Source organism: Arvicola amphibius, chromosome 11, assembly GCF_903992535.2.
Source record: "Arvicola amphibius chromosome 11, mArvAmp1.2, whole genome shotgun sequence".
In the NCBI taxonomy this organism is placed as follows: domain Eukaryota; kingdom Metazoa; phylum Chordata; class Mammalia; order Rodentia; family Cricetidae; genus Arvicola; species Arvicola amphibius.
In genome coordinates this window covers 88,422,302-88,435,579 of record NC_052057.2, presented here as the reverse complement: position 1 = coordinate 88,435,579, position 13,278 = coordinate 88,422,302, and the positions used below count along the sequence as shown (strand labels likewise).

Below are 13,278 nucleotides of genomic sequence, written 5' to 3'. Positions count from 1 at the left end.
TTCCCTGTTCCCTGCCATGACGGGCATGGACTCCTATTCCTCTGGAGCCATAAGACCCAAATATACCCTTCCTTCTAAAAGTTTCTTTGGTCATGGTATTGTATCACAGCAATCAAAAAGAAATTAATACAATTTCTTATTAAGAGGTGACCTTATTAAACTCCTGATTCTCCTTCCTCTACCCAAGAGCAGACATTTTGGGCATGCCTGTCAAACTAGCTTTTCTTTATGTTTTCAATTAAAAAAAATACTTTAGGCAGGTGGTGGTGGCACATGCCTTTAACCCCAGCACTCAGGAGGCAGAAGCAGGCGAAATCTCTAAACTCAAGGCCAGTCTGGCCTATATAGTGAGTTCCAGAGAAACACTGTCTTGAAAAACAAAACAAAACAAAATTTATTTTATTCTTATCATGTGTATGAGCATTTGTCTGCATGTGTACCATGTGTATGACTGGTTTCTGAAGGTGCAAGAAGAGGGTGTACAGTCCCCTGGAACTGAAGAACACCTGAACCCAGGTCCTCTGCAAGAGCAGCAAGTACTTTCTTAACTGATGAACCATCTCTCCGGGGCTCTCTCTCTCTCTCTCTCTCTCTCTCTCTCTCTCTCTCTCTCTCTCTCTCTATCAATCCATAGTTAATCTTACCTTTTTGCAGCTTGAATCTTTTAAAGATTTACCTTTAAAAAAAAAAGATTGAAGCTGGGCAGTGGTGGCGCATGCCTTTAATCCCAGCACTCTGGAGGCAGAGGCAGGCGGATCTCTGTGAGTTCGAGACCAGCCTGGTATACAAGAGCTAGTTCCAGGACAGGTTCTAAAGCTACAGAGAAACCCTGTCTCAAACAAACAAACAAACAAAAAGATTGATTTATATTTTATTTTATGTGTGAGTGTTTGCCTGCTTGTATGTATGTACACCACATGCCTGCAGTACCTGAAGCAGCCAGGGGGGGCATCAGATCCCCTGGGACTGAAGCATCTATGTTGGTGCTAGAAATTGAACCTGTGTCCTCTAGAAGAACAGCCCATGCTCTAAACTGCTAAGCCATCTCTCCAGCTCCTCTCTTTTATTTTTAATTATGTGAATGTTGTGTTGATTATGAGAGGGTTTGTGCACATGTATACAGGTTCCTTGTGAGGACACTGGACATTGGAGACATTGGAGTTTTAGAAGGTTGTTGGGAACCAAACTCTGGTCTTCTGGAAGAGCAAACTGTGTCCTCTTAACTGCTGAGCCATCTGAGATCCTGGATCTTTTTTATTTTTACCACCAAACAATTCTCTCTGCCCTTGATAATGAATAGTGTCATTCTTTAGCTTTTTCTAGCTTTTTTTATATTTTCAAGGAGCAAAGATCCATGAAATATTCATCATATAAAATATTCAGGTAGAGGCAGGGCTATATAGATAATACAGGAGTTAAGAGATCCCAGGTTTGGTTCCCAGCACCCATGTTGTATGGCTCACAACCACCTATAACTTCAGCTCCAAGGGGGCTCTGACGCCTCTAGCCTTCTCAGTCATCCTCAGTCATCTGTATTACAGCATACATGCACACATGTGCACACACACACTATCCAGGAGCCTCTGTGAATATAGCTAAGTCGGTAGAGTGCTTGCCTACTGTCCTAGTTAGGTTTCTATGGCTTTGATAAACACTATAACTGAAAGCAGCTTATAGCTGTTCATTATAAAGAGAAGTTAGAGTAGGAACCTGGAGCAGAGGCCATGAAGGAGTGCTGTTTACTGGGTTGCTCCTGGCTTGCTCAGCCTGCTTTCTTATATGCCTGTCTTAGTCTGTAGAGACACCATGATCACAGCAACTCTTATAAAGGAAAACATTTAATTGGGGCTGGCTTACAGGTTCAGAGGTTTAATCCATTATCATCATGACAGGGAGCATGGTGGCATGCATGCAGACATGGTGCTGGAGGGTAGCTGAGAGTTCTCCATTCAGATCCAGAGGAGCAGGAAAAACATATGTACACATACATACATACACACATATGCCTATAGGGGACATTTTTGTTCTTATTTTGTTTTTTTGAGACAGAGTTTCTCTGTGTAAGCCTTGGCTGTCCTAGAACAGAACTCACTCTGTAGACCAGGCTGACCTCAAACTCACAGAGATACCCCTACCTCTGCTTCCTAAGTACTGGGATTAAAGGCGTGTGCCACCACAGCACAGTTATAAGGGGCCATTCTTATTCAAACCAACACAAAGTTCCAGAACCACCCGCTCAGAAATGGCATTGCCCCCAGTGGTCTGCCCCCCCACACACACACATCAATCATTAGTCAAGAAAACGCCCCCACAGACCTGCCTACAGGCTAACATAATGGACCTGGGAGAGAGAAGAAGGAGAATCTGGAGCTCAAGTAGTCTTCGGCTATTTTGAGCCAACCTGGGATACATGAGACCCTGTCTCAAAATAAAACGATTGAATGTTCTGGGACCAGGTGCTTCTTCAATGACAGTAACCCTGCCTTTTTATAAAATTATTTTATAAGCATATAAAATATGCTTTTAAATATAAAATATGAGTTTTAGATGATATTTCCATGGGTATTGTTCTTTGCTTGTGTCAGCTCTCATTTTTCTATAATTATCCTCAAACATGTTTCCAATCAGTTCCCCTGACACATTTTCCAGAGAAGTGCTTGCCAGAGACTGAACCTTATTTGATTTCAGAATCCACATAAGCTGTGGGGCGATGGTCTTTTATCCTGTCACTTGTATTATTTTTAATAAAACACTGATTGACCAGGAGCCAGACAGGAAGTAGGGGCAGGGTGACGAGAACAGGAGAATTCTGGGAAGAAGAAAGGTCAACCTGCAGTTGTCACCTGTAAAATGAAGGGGCCAGGCCTGCTTGTTTGGGTTTCTGTCCCACCTGGTACCCCCACAGCCCCAAAGAAATAACACAGAGATCTCTATAAGTTACAAAGCTGATTGGCCCATTAGCTCTAACCTCTCATTGGCTAATTCTCACATCTTAATTAAACCATTTTTTGATCTATGTTAGCCATGTGGCTCAGTACCTTTTTTCAGTGGGGCAGATCACAACCTGCTGTTTCAGTCGTCTGGGCAGGAGTGGGAGGAATCAACTTCCTCCTTCCCAGAATTCTTCTGTTCTCATTACATCATTTCTACTTCCTGTCTGGTTTTCCCACCTTTACCTCCTGCCTGGCCAATCAGCGTTTTATTTAAAACGTGATTGACAGATTACAGACAATTCTCCTGCACCAGTCACCCAGATGTAGCGGACGTAGATGAGAATGCCTCGCTGATGAAAAGTTCCAGGCCACGTGGCTAACACAGACAAGAATTATGGGTTTTAAGATGTAAGAATGACTTAATAAGAAGCCTGAGCTAATAGGCCAACCAGTTTGTGATTAATGTAGACCTCTGTGTGTTTCTTTGGGACTGAATGACTGCAGGACCTGGAGGGACAGAAACCTCTGTCAACACACATATGCTATGGCTCCTCTATTTCGTTTTTCTTTTAAAACATTTTTTTCACATTCATTTGTGTGTGAGCATGCATGTGCTTGCTAGCATGCACACACGTGTGCCACAGTATCCATGTGAAGGTCAGAGCACTCCCTGCCCCACCTGAGTCTCAGGGATTGAACTGTGGTCACCAGGCTTACCAGCAAGTGCCCTTTTGTTGGGTCACTTCACTGCTCTGGTTCCTCTGTTTTCACAAGAATAGAATCCAAGCAAGGCAGGATCACATGATCTTATAATTGTGAGGTATGTGGAGGGGCAGCTAGAAGGTGGTTTCTAATGTTAAGGAGCAGCAGACAATAAAAAACCCATTCTGAGCTCCTGGCATGATGACACACAGTTGTCACCCTAACACTGGGATGAAGTGTTCATCTAATTATTCATTTATCAATAAAATCTCAGGAGTCAGATATGGGGGTAAGAACCTGATTGACCAGAGAAGCATCAGAAAAGTGGTCAGTGACCTCCTTTCTCTCTCCTTCCTCGATCCAAAAGGGCCTAGAATCTTTCTAAGCTCCTCCCTACTAGTTTCTATATCTCTCTGTATGTCTAAAACCCCTATGGCTAATTTTGGTCAGCTAGTAGCTGGCTCTGCTCTCTGACTCAAGGTAAACTTTACTTAAGAGTGTGCCAGAGTGTGACAAAATATCCCACAACAATGGGAGGCGGAGCAGGGAGACTGGGCTACATAGAAAGAGGCTTCCTCCCAAAGAATCAGTCGATTGATTTCTCAAGAAACAAACAAAAATTTAAAAATAAAGAGAGCCTTTTTTTCTACTTTTAAGGTTTTATTTTTTATTTTTAATCTTTTGAGAATTTCAGAGCACCGTATTCACAATATTTACACCCCCAATTCCCCCTCAAATCCATATCTTCTTCTCTTTTATTATTGTTACACATGCATAACTTACTGAGTTCATTTAGTGTTGCTTGAATGGACACGTGTTCAAGACGGACCGTTTGTATTGGATAACCTATCAGGAAACTCATTCATGAAAAAACCTGATTCTTCCTCCCTCAACAGCCACTGGTTGTCATTGGGGATGTCTTGCTGAGCCAGCCATCATTACGGTTCCAGGCTTTACAGCTAGGAAGGATGACAGGTTCTTCCTTTCCCTCGGCAGTTGGCATAAGTGTCTTCAGATACTTCCTTGGGAAGGGAACTCCTAGGTCAGTTCTAGTTCAATTCCTCCAAGTCCTTTTGTCTGAAACATGTGGTATCTTCAGCAAGAGGGTCTTATCTTCGAGTTTTGGGAGGCAAGCAAGGGCGACAGCAACAGCCTATATTGTTTGGGGGTCTATTGGATTCCTGTGACTGACAATCTGAAGGGACAGTTCCCATGTCTGGCACTGGGGTTTTTGTTAGCCTATGGCTCTTTAGGGGAGTATTATCACTCCTGTGGAGTAACTCCATTTAAAGTATATATTTCAGCCGGAGAGATGTCCTGGAGGTGTAGAGACTTGCTGCTCTTCTAGAGGACCTGAGCTGGGGGTCCCAGCACCCATGTAAGGAGACTCACAACTCTGGAAACCAGACTTCGCAAGTTTCTCAGGTAGCTGCACTCACCTGCACATATCCACACACCCATATATAATTAAAACAACAGCAGCAAATCTGTTAAAGTACATGTATGTGTGTGTGCACACGTGTGCATACACGCTCATATGCAATTTTAAGTAAGTTTATAAAATAATGTTTCCCTATGGGCTTAAAAATATCCTTAATGTCATTTGTCCCTCCTCTCTGTCCCTCTCCCTCTGCCTTATGCCTCTTCCCCACCCCCACTAAATTCCCCATTTCCCCATTCACAGCGCCTGTGCCCAAGTGCCCCCCTTTGAAAGCTTGCTCTGTGGTCTTTTCTATTTCCCTGGCTTCTAAAGCTACTTCAGGTTTTGAACTCAAATCTAAAGGCTCAGAGGAAAGATCCCCAAGTATGGCGTTTGTCTTTCTGGGTCTGATTCCCTCACTATTATATTATCTAGTTCCATCCAGCTACCAGAAAATGTACTGATCTTATTTTCCTTTATAAAATTTATTTTAGAGCCAGAGTATTCCATTGTGTATATGAACCACATTTTCATTTTCCAGTCATCTGTTGATGCGGTGGTGTTGGGTATCCACCAGAGACAACTGCTCAGACTTGGCTTTAAACCAACAGAAAGTTTTTATTAGCTGACCAGCAACTACACTGGGTGCTTGGGATCCAGATGTAGCCCCGAGCCTTTCTCGGGGTGAGGTTTGAAGCATAAAAGCATTTTCTGGGTTGACATGCTTCAGTTCCCAAGAACAGTGAGCCAGAAGCAGAATTATAGAAGCCAAAAAAGCAAGATTTGTACATTTTGAGACTTTCCCATAACTAGGAACTTTGATGGATTATGTCTTTGTTTTCAAAAGCAATCTGGGAGGGAAGGGATTATTTGATTTACACTTCCACATTGCTGTTCATCATTGAAGGAAGTCAGGACAGGAACTCAAATAGGGCAGGATCCTGAAGACAGGAGCTGTTGAACAGGCCATGGAGGAGTGCTGCTTATTGGCTTCTCAACATGGTTTGCTCAGTCTGCTTTCTTATAGAACCCAGCACCACCAGCCCAAGGATGGTACCATCTACCATGGACTGGACCCACTTCCATCAATCACTAATGAAGAAAATGCCCTACAGCCAAGCCAGGTCCTATGGAGGCATTTTCTCAGTTGAGGTTCCCTCCTTTCAGACAACTCTAGCTTGTGTCAAGTTGTCCTAAACTAGCCAGACCTGGAGCTCCCTATGTAGACCAGGTTGGCCTTCAACTCCCAGAGATCCACTTGCCTCTGCTTCCCAGGTGTTGAGAATAAAGGTGAGCACCCCCATGCTCAGCCATTAAAAGGAGAGGGTTAAGGGCTGACAAGATGACTCAGTAGGTAAAAGCAGTTGCGGGGGAACCTGAGTTTGATCCCTGGAACCCACATATTTGAAAGGGCACTGACTCCTCCAAGTTGTCCTCTGACCTCCACACAGGTTCCTTGGTAGTCATGCCCAAATACAAACAAACAAACAAATACCTAGTTTTGTTTTTTGTTTGGTTGGTTTGTTTTCTTGGTTTTTGAAACAGGGTTTCTTTGTGTCGCCCTGGCTGTCCTAGAACTCACTCTGTAGACTAGGCTGGCCTTGAATTCAGAGATCCACCTGCTTCTGCCTCCCAAGTGCTGGGATTAAAGGTGTGTGCCACCACTGCCCAACTTGTGTTGCAGGGAGAGCGGGCCTGCTTTTCGTCCCACCCGGCTAGCTTACACTCGAAATAACCACACAGAAAGTATATTCATTTAAACACTGCCTGGCTCATTATCTCTAGTCTCTTATTGGCTAACTCTCCCATATTAGTTTAATCCATCTCCATTAATGTATATCACCACTTGACTGTGGCTTACCGGCATGACTCTAACCAGCGTCTGTCTCAAGCAGGAAAACCAAGGTGTCTGCCACACTGCCCTTCTTCCCAGCATTCAGTTCTCTTTTCCACGCCTATCCAAGTTCTGCCCTATCAAAAGGCCAAGGCAGTTTCTTTATTCAACCAATGAAAGCAAGAACATAGACAGAAGAACCTCCTACACCAAACGTGTAAAAATTTTTTAATGGGGTTAATAAAAAGACAGCCCAGACACAGCGGTGCATACCTGTAATACTAGCACTTGGAAAATGAGACAGAAGTGTCAAAAATTCAAAACCAACCTGGACTACATGAGATCCTGTCTCAAAACAAAACAAATCCCCCAAACAAATTAAAAATAGTTTAAAAATAGTAAATATAGCTGGGTGCCATGTGCAAACTGGTAGTCCTAGTATTTGAGAAGCGGAGGCAAAAGAACTGGCATGAGTTTGAGACCATCACGGTGTACCTAGCAAGTCCTAGATTACATATTAAGAGCCTATCTCAAAACAAACAGACAAAAAGTAAAATATAAATCACAGACACATAAGTTCACAAGAGCGGGTGTGCTGAAGGGGGCTCTAAAGCCCCTGGTAAGATGCTGTGGAAGTCCAAAGGCAAAGGAGGTTTGTGATTGGGAAAGAGAAGCTGAGGTGATGAGTGAGCCACCATGTCCAGCTCTTAGGAAAGATTCTCTCTCTCTCTCTCTCTCTCTCTCTCTCTCTCTCTCTCTCTCTCTCTCTCTCTCTCTCTCTCTCCCCTTTCTTTTTAAGCTTTTTCAAGACAGGTTTTCTCTGTAGCTTTGGAGCCTTTCCGGGAACTAGTTCTTGTAGACCAGGCTGCCTCGAACTCACTGAGATCCACCTGCCTCTGCCTCCCGAGTGCTGGGATTAAAGGTGTGCGCCACCACCGTCCAGCCAGGAAAGATACTTTCATTGACTACCTACAGCCAAACAGATACCCTAGAAAAATTCCCACTTCGTGGGGGACATTGGGAAGAGCCAGAGGATGAGGTCTGGAGGGATTCTCAGAGGCAGGGCTCCAGGAAGATATAGCTAGGTTCAGAATTTCGTGGGAGCCAGGTAGGGTGGTTCATCTTATATAACTTGAGGGGCTGAGAGGATTGCCACAAGTTGAGGCCATCCTGAACTATAGAGTGAGACCCCAGTCTAAGAAAAGGTGGGCAATGCATGAAGCAGGTGGGTGAGGGAGAGCCTCAGGATAGAAGAGGCCCGAGAACGGCAGGCAGCATCCGCCCTGTCTCAGGCAGGACCCATTCTGAGAGGGCCTTAGGGTTGGCCTGTCACTGCTGTGTTCTAAAAGCAACAGCCTGACAGCCAACACAGTGTAAGGCTGGAATATTCGGTGGCTGCTCACCATCATGAATAATGACAGAATAACAGCTGAGCAGGGACTGTGACCCAGCCAGGCTCACCCCAGTCCACTCATGGACTTTCAAGGGTCCACGGAAAGCATGCCAGCAGGGCATTCCCGTCACTGCTCGGGTGCAGTCATACCCCGGATTCACAGTGTTACCGACGCAAGTGATGACCGAGTGTGACAGTCTGGCGGGATGGCTCACAGGCAAGTCCAGCTCCGCCTCACCCTTCCCCCCTCTCCCGTCAGCAACCTTCACTGCTACGGCCTTCCAGGCCTACTCTAGCATTAAAAACAGCCACACCCTAGCCGTAAAGGGAATCCAACTGGCTGTCAAAGGCGAAGGAGAAGTGAGTAACTCTGGACTTTGCCAGGGAGGGAAAGGGCAGGCGCTGGCCAAGAAGTGTTGCAATCCAGGAAATGTCTGGCCTTGTGCAAGCTGCAGTCATCCCCAGCAATGCTATACTAACTCACACTAGAGACGCGTAATGAGTGACCCAGCTCTTTCTCAGTGGATTTTCTTTCGTCAGTGTGCCCTCAGAGGCTTCCTGATACCTAAAAGTCACTCCTCACTGCTACTTTGAGCTTCCTTTGGACTTTAATTTCAAATACGTCATTTCGATTTAATAAAAGCAGATTCCATTTTTGGTGTATTTTCCTCCCTCTCTTTCTCCCTCCCTCCTTCCCATCTTTCGTCTTAAGCAGAGTTGCCGTTTGGTAGGAAGAAAGTTTAGCTAGACGTTGTGGCACATGCCTGTAATCCTCCCAGCATTTGAGAGGAAGAGCAGGAATTTGACATTATCATCTGCTACAGTGGGGTTTGAGGCTGGCCTGGGCAACGTGAGGAGGAGGAACGAGGAGGAAGAGAAGGAAAAAAAGGAGGAGGAGGAGGAGGAAAGAAAAAGCAGAAGAAAAAAACACCAGGGTGAGATGGCTTAGCAGGTAAGGGCGCACACACTGAATAAATGTTTAAACGTAAATTAAAGGTTAATAGGAAGAGGAGCTTAGGGAAAGGAGAGTGCACTTCCAGGTATGGTTATAGGCTTCTCAAGAAGGAGTCAGCATTTTTTGTTGTATTTGGGGAATGGGGAATTTTATTATTGCTGTTTTAAAGATTTTATTTTTAATTATGTACAGGTACCTGCAGAGACCAGAAAAGGGTGTCAGATACCCTGGAACTGGAGTTACAGGCAGTTGTTTTGTGCCCAAAACAGATGCTAGGAAATAAACTAAAGGCCTGTGAGAGCAGCAAGGGCTTTGACTGTCCCAGAGTGGAGCCGAGGGCCCCGAGTGTCCCATAGTGGAGCCGAGGGCCCCGAGTGTTCTAGGGTGGACCCGAGGGCCCCGAGTGTCCCAGAGTGGAGCCGAGGCCCCCCCCCCGGAATGTTCTAGAGTGGACCCGAGGGCCCAGAGTATTCTAGAGTGGACCCGAGGGCCCCCAGTGTCCCAGAGTGGAGCCGAGGGCCCTGAGTGTTCCAGAGTGGAGCCGGGGGTCCCGAGTGTTCTAGAGTGGAGTCGGGGGCCCCGAGTGTTCTAGAGTGGAGCCAAGGGCCCCAACTGTCCTAGAGTGGAGCAATCTGAAAGGCTTGGAGCGAGTGGTACTACTTAGAGGTCTTGGGCAAACCTTCAGTATCTCTTCCACAGAAAGGGAATCATAAATACTTTGTCATAGAAAATATGGTCGAGATTAAATAAGAATTTCTTAATTCTTTGGGATTTGTGTTTTGTTATTTTGTTTGTTTTGAGATTGGGTCTCACAGCGTAGCTCAGGCTGGCCTTGAACTTGAGATCCCTGTCTCAGCCTCCCAGTTGCTGGAACCACATGTGTGCAGCACCATTCCTAAAGCATATTCTCTCTCTCTCTCTCTCTCTCTGTGTGTGTGTGTGTGTGTGTGTGTGTGTGTGTGTGTGTGTGTGTGTGTGCGCGCGCAGAGGTTAGAGGACATTGTTGGGTGTCGGTGCTTGACTTTTTCATTTAGACAGGATCTCTCTTTTGTGGTTGCTCCTGCATATGCCAGACTATCTGGCCCATGAGCTTCTGCAGATTCGTCTGCCTTCACCGCCCATCTCCAAAGGAACCTTGTCATTATAAATACACACTCTCCAGCTTTAAGTTCTGGGGATCCCAACTCATGTCTTCACACTGGCTCAGCAAGTCTTTACCCACAGAACCAATTCTCCCTATTATTTTTTTTAATCTTTATTATTTGGCATTGCTAAGGATTGAACTTCAGTCTTTGCACATGGTAGACAAAGACTCTACTACTGAGCCCTAGAAATTATTACTATTATTATTATTATGGATTCTTTTTCCTTGTTTGTAATTTGTTTACAGAAACAGGGTTTCTCTGTGTAACATTCTTGGCTGTTACTTTGAGTTCTTAAGGAGATTTATTTTAACCTTTATCTGTGTCTGTTTGTGTGAACATATGCCACAAGAAAGGCCTTCAGAGAGGGAAATAGAAAGCCTAAACTGGAAGCCGGGAAGTGGTGGCTCACGCCTTTAATCCCAGCACTTGGGAGGCAGAGGCAGGTGGATCTCTGTGAGTTTGAGGCCAGCCTGGTCTACAAGTGCTAGTTCCAGGACAGGCAGCCTGGTCTACAAGTGCTAGTTCCAGGACAGGCACCAAAGCTACAGAGAAACCCTGTCCCCAAAAAAAAAAAAAAAAAAACCAACAACAACCAAAAGAAAGAAAGAAAGCCCAAACTGGAAGGTTTTTTTTTAAATATTTATGCTAAATTTAAAAACATTCATTATTCAAAAATACTGAAACAAAAATAGACATTTGTGCTCAGAAGTACATCAGCCTCAAACAGTGATTCCAGATCTGGTTTATGGAAGTTCCCCTCCCAAGTCTGTGTGAGAGAGGACCACTTTAATGATAGAGCACAGCCAGGCTTTCACCTGTTCGCCCAGCATCAGCACTGAGGCAGAGCTGGGAAGATGAAAGTCTGTTTTACAGACAGAATCCCAGGCCAGCCTGGAAATTAGAGGCTGGGGACAAGCCCTTGCAGCTGGGAAAGGCCTGACTTCAGTTCCCAGTGGCACCCAGCTGCCCGGAACTGCAGTGCCTGGGGATCCGCACCCTCTTCCAACTTTTTGGCACCCCTGCTTGATCCCGGGCACTTAAAATTAGGCTAGAATCCCCATTTCTCACTCAACTTCCTGTTTCTGCCCAAACTATACAAATACTCAGTAACGCACAGAGCAGCAGATACCTGTAGCTCCCAGCCCAGGACAGGTAGTCTGGGGTGACAGGAAGAAGATTTGACATCCTAGCGAAGAGGATGTGAGAAGTCAGAGGTAAGAAGTCTCGGAGGATCTTAGGGGCAGGACCACTCTGTGGTCAGCAGACTGTGAAATAAAAGCTTGTTAATGAAGGATCAGAAAATCAGGCCTGAATCATCTTCTGGCTACGGAAGGAAAAGCGGCCTCCAGGCTGACACGCTCTCCCAGGGTGCCTGAGGTATAACCATTGACCCAGGCTCCACCAAGCTCTCTCTGAACCTCCTAAGACTGCCGCGTAGCAGGAGGCCCTTCTGGTCAAACATTAGTCCATGAGGAGCCTCACTGAGCTCCTTTCTGTAAAAGCCAGGGCCAGGCAGTCCAAACAGCTGTAGCAATCACTTGGCTAGGACTCTGACCTGACAGGGAGGTTCTGTTTTCGTTAGCAGAGCAGCTAGAACAGCCCGGGTCTAACGTGGTAATTGGGTCAGTGTGGTCTCTTTGGCCATGGCCCCTGTTATCTTTGACTGTACCTGCTTTTCGGTGACCACTGCCTGTCTCCCCCATCACGTTCTGTGCCTGAATTCTTTCCAGAGATTACAAGGGAGACCGGGGTTTAACTAGGAACAAAATCACATCATACATTATCAGCAGGCAGAGAAGACAGGCTAAAGAAGTGCAGGGACCGGGCAGAGCCACTCAGGGGTAGAGGACTTGCCGATTTGTGAGAGGTCCCGCTACCAGGCCCCCACCCCCACCACCCCAATCCCCCGCCACACACACACACACACACACACACACACACACACACACAAGTTAAAGTCAACAAATCTGCGTCAGTGCCCGTGTTTGCACTGAACAAAGAAAACAGGTAAGGAAGATCAACCAGTCTGGTGTCCTGAAGGAGCCAGTCCTCAGCCTTGGGAGTGTCTCAGTAAATAGAAACAGCCTTTGTCCTTGGAAGCTTCTGAGGCTCTCTCCTGAATGCTAATAGATTGTAGCTAATGCATTTGATACTGACGGGGTACTGATGATTCTGATGCTCTCTACATAGCCCAAGGCTGGAGAGATGGGCTGGCTCAGTGGTTAAGAGCACTTACTGCTTTTCCAGAGAATTTGAGTTTGATTTCAGAACCCATATCAGGAGTAAAATATAAAAATAAAATTAAAAAAGTGTCTTGGGGACATGAATACCTTGTTTAACCCAGCAAATCTCAACTGTTATAGTGTTTGGTATACAGGAGATTTTAGTGAACATTTGTAAAATGGCAGTGTGTGCTTTTAATCTCAGCACTCAGAACACAGATGTGAGCAGATCTCTGTGAATTCAAAGGTTGCCTGATCTACAAAGCAAGTTTCAGGCTAGCCTAGCCAGTGCTACACAGAGAGATCCTGTCTCAAAACAAAACAGACGAAAGAAAGAAAAGGAAGGAAGGAAGAAAGGAAGGAAGGAAGAAAAATTGGTTCTGGGGCTCTTACTAAATGTGTAAGAAAGCCAGGCAGTGGTGGTGCACACCTTTAATCCCAGCACTCGGGAGACAGAGGCAGATCTCTGTGAATTCAAGGCCAGTCTGGTCTACAAGAGCTAGTTCCAGGACAGGCTCCAGAGCTACAGAGAAACCTTGTCTCAAACAAAACAAAACAGGGCTGGAGAGATGGCTCAGAGGTTAAGAGCATTGCCTGCTCTTCCAAAGGTCCTGAGTTCAATTCCCAGCAACCACATGGTGGCTCACAACCATCTGTAATGGGGTCTGGTGCCC

General features: G+C 45.6%; 1 protein-coding gene across 1 annotated transcript in view; it reads right to left on the bottom strand.

Annotated features, from left to right (window-relative positions):
- The window catches only part of Rngtt (RNA guanylyltransferase and 5'-phosphatase), a 253,269-nt gene that overhangs the window by 228,867 nt on the left and 11,124 nt on the right, over window positions 1-13,278 (bottom strand). The window lies entirely within an intron of this gene.